Source organism: Cricetulus griseus, assembly GCF_003668045.3.
Source record: "Cricetulus griseus strain 17A/GY chromosome 1 unlocalized genomic scaffold, alternate assembly CriGri-PICRH-1.0 chr1_0, whole genome shotgun sequence".
In the NCBI taxonomy this organism is placed as follows: Eukaryota; Metazoa; Chordata; class Mammalia; order Rodentia; family Cricetidae; genus Cricetulus; species Cricetulus griseus.
In genome coordinates, this window is record NW_023276806.1 from 254015207 (window position 1) to 254018906 (window position 3700).

The 3700-nt window shown below is 42.6% G+C and overlaps 1 non-coding gene across 1 annotated transcript; it reads right to left on the bottom strand.

Annotated features, from left to right (window-relative positions):
• Positions 1-2998: 2998 nt before the first annotated feature.
• On the bottom strand, positions 2999-3162 carry LOC113831429. The gene has a single exon (XR_003481056.1). It is a non-coding gene; the product is annotated as a U1 spliceosomal RNA (small nuclear RNA).
• Positions 3163-3700: the final 538 nt, after the last annotated feature.

The window sequence follows — 3700 nt, forward strand, 5'->3', positions numbered from 1 at the left end:
TTTCTTATCTTTTCTCTAATTTTGTTATTCTTAGATTTGGTCTTTTCATAATGTCACAGATTTCCTGGATGTTTTGTGCCAGAAGTTTTGTATCCATTTCTTCTATTGTATCTTTGATGCCTGAGATTTTTTCTTCCACCTCTTGTATTCTGTTGGTGAATCTCTCCTCTGTAGTTCCTGCTCAAATTCCTAAATATTTTATTTCCAGAATTCCCTCAGTTTGGATTTTCTTTATTGATTCTACTTCCATTTTCAGGTCCTGAACAGTTTTATTCATTTCCTTCTACTGTTTCTTTGTGTTTTCCTGGATTTCTTCCAGGGATTTATTCATTTCCTCTTTAAGGACATCTATCCTCTTCATACAGACTGTTTTAAGGTCTTTTTCTTGCTTTACAGCTATGTTGGAATATTCAGGCCTGCTGTGGTAGGATAGCTGGGCTCTAGTGGAGACATGTCGCCTTGACTGTTACTGTATGTTCCTGTAACATGAGGTTTTCTTGGCCCAGCTAGGTCCTGCTGCCCTTCTCTGCCCCAAAGAAACATACAGACACTTTATGAAGCTGTTGGCCAGTGACTATGGTTTCTTATTGGCTAGCTCTGTCTTAATTATAAACCTATTTCTATAAATCCAAGTATTTCTACGTGGTCTTGTCTTACCAGAGAAAAGGTCCAAGCCTCTTACTCTGTTGGGGTCTATATCGCATCTGTTCAGTGTATCCACAGAGAAGACAAGAAAGCGATTTCCTGTTTGTCCCTGTTTATATCATGTTACTGTCCAGCTACGTCACTTCCTATCTACCCATACAAACCTCCAGACCTCTACCATTAGCTAGTGGCAGTTTCTACTCAGCTATCTCACTTTCTGGGATCACATGACAACTCTTCTCTGCCTATACTTCCCAGAATCCTCCTTGTCTTCTAGTCCTGCATATCATCCTGCCTGGCCAATCAGTGTTTTATTCATCAGCCAAAAGACAAACATATACACAGAAGAACATTCCCGATTATGTTCCTATGCTCATGTCTGGGCAGCTGGGATTCAGATGAATGTAGCTCTATTGCTGATTTCTGGATCAGTTGTAGTTTGGTGGATGGTTTGTTTCTTGGCTTCTGTTTCCTCTCTAAATTTTCAGAGAGTGTGATGGCTGTGTGTTGCCTGGTATGAAGTTTTTGTGGCCCTGTTTCCCTGGCCTCCTCAGCTGGTGTGTTCCCAGGGAATGCCTGCTGTTGGTTTTGGAAACTAAGAAAATGGCATGAGTTGGAGAAAGGAAGGTTGGAGAAGAAGGTCTTTGTGATCTATTGGAGATGCAATCAGGAGGAAAGGGAGATCACAGCAGGGGTTCTGCTATGAAGCTGGACATGAGACTGTGTGGATTGTGTCTGGAGGAACAGAAGCAGAGGTGAGGATCTGCAGATAGCCTACCTGCTTCCCTGGCAAGAGTGGCCTTTGGGTTAGTGTAAACAGATGTTTCCTGTCCCAAATGTCCAGTGTCAAATAACCACTCTGAAGCTTATATTAATTATAAATGCTCAGTCAATAGCTCAGGCTTGTTACTTGCTAACTTGTACACTTAAATTAACCCATACTATTTATACTTTGCCAAGTGATTCATGGTTTGTTACCTCATTTTTTACATGTCCTGCTTGCTCAGTTGCCAGTGGCATCTCTCTCACTCTGCCCTTCTTCTTCCCATCATCCTTAGTTTGGTCACCCCACCTATACTTCTTGCCTGGCTACTGGCCAATCAGCATTTTATTGTACAAGCTTGAGTGACAAATCTTTACAGTGTACAAGAGCATTATTCCACAGCAGGTTAGCAGGATGTGCTTTCTGGGGATGCAGGTGGAATAAAGACTAAATGTTTTTTTAAGATTTATTTTGTATTATGTTATAGCTTTGTATGTGTTGTTGTGTGCATGTGTTAGTGTAGTGCTTACAGAGTCCAGAAGAGAGCATCATATTCCCTGGAGCTAGAGTTACAGGCAATTGTGAGCCACTCACTGTCATCTCTGTTATTAGGTGGGTTGTCCTATGCCATTGTTGTGACAATTGGTCATTGGCCCACTTACTTTCTCATGATTAATAAAGCAGATTCCTAAAGTGGGATCTGTGGGGATCAAGACCTCCAGTGTCTTGTTGAAAAGATCACAGAATTGTTAAGCAGGCTTCCTGGTTTTCAGTTTTGTATTAGGTCTGTGAGCTGGGTGACTTGCTTGTTTTCTGTACTATTTTTCAAACGCTGACTAATAAACACTTTTCTGTCAACTTCACAGTTTAAAGATAATTTTGCAAGAAAGATGGGTCTAGTGGCACAGGCCTTGAAACCTTCAGTTCCTTGGGACACTGAGGCAGGAGGATTGCCAAGTTCAAGGCCAGCCTGAGCAGTTATTGAGAGCCTGTCTCAGAAGTGAAAAGAGGGCAGGAGATGGATGCATCTCAGTGGTAGAGCACTTGCCTGGCATGAGAAAGTCCCGGGGTTAGTTTCCTACATGTGTGCACTGTACTGGGATCATATTCACACAATCACACTCTCTAATGCCCTGCACTCCTGCTGACCCCTTCTTCCCAACTCTTCTCTCTTCCACGTGTGTGTGTGTGTGTGTGTGTGTGTGTGTGTGTGTGTGTGCAGTTGAGGGCATATGCAGGGGGAGGGATGACACATGCACACACAGCTTATGTGTGCATGTGTATGTGTGCATGTGTGTGGGTGTGTGTGCGTGTGTGTGCCTGTGTGTGTGTGTGTGTGTGTGTGTGTGTGTGTGTGTGTGTGCACTTGAGGGCACATGCAGGGGAAGGGATGACACATGGACACACAGCTTATACAGCTCGCCACAGATGCTGCTGTGTGTTCATGATTGCAGGGTCATATCAGGCCAGAAGACAGTGTTTCCTTCTGACTCTCACAGTCCTTCCTTCCTTTATCTCTTTCCCATTCTTCTATCTTTCCTTCATCTCTCTTCATTCCTTCTTTCTTTCTTCCATATTTTCATTTATTTTTAGGAGAGAGCACAAATGCAGTTCCCCACTGCCTCAAATTATACAGTCAAGTTTCCTGCATTTGCAGAAATCTCGGGGGTCAGCACATCCAGAGTGCAACAGATAAGTCTTACCCTGGGAAAACCACCTTCATGATCACAGTATCACCCCTGCCAGTTAAGTATATAGGCTCTTACAGTCCTTCTGCCCCCTTCTGTGATGCCCCAAGGACTTTGTAAAGGGGTATTATTGGTGCCTTGTTTGGGTTAGAACACTCAATGGACACTTCTTCTCAGCATGCTGACCAGTTATGTCAGCATGAGTTTCTGCATCAACTGCCACCCTCTGAAAATGCTTTCTGGAGGACAATGAAATGGCTCAGCAGTTGCTGTTTTCACAGAGAACTATAGGTTGGCTCCCAGCACCTAGGTCAGGTAGCTCACAACTGCCTGTAACTCTAGCTCCAGAGGATCTGATGCCCTCTTCTGGCCTCCATGGAAACTACATATATATACAAAAGTAAAAAATTAAATAAACTTTTAAATAAGTTTCTCTGATCAAAGATGAAATACACATTGAGAGGCAGTTTGGTTCCATGTCTGTCTAGCAAAAGCAATCTTTTCAAAGATGTCTTTGAGAAGTTAATACAATCTTTGTGGTTATAAATTATTAATAGGTATATATTCTTGTCTACTTTAAACAAGAGTTTCTTCAAAAACAGCT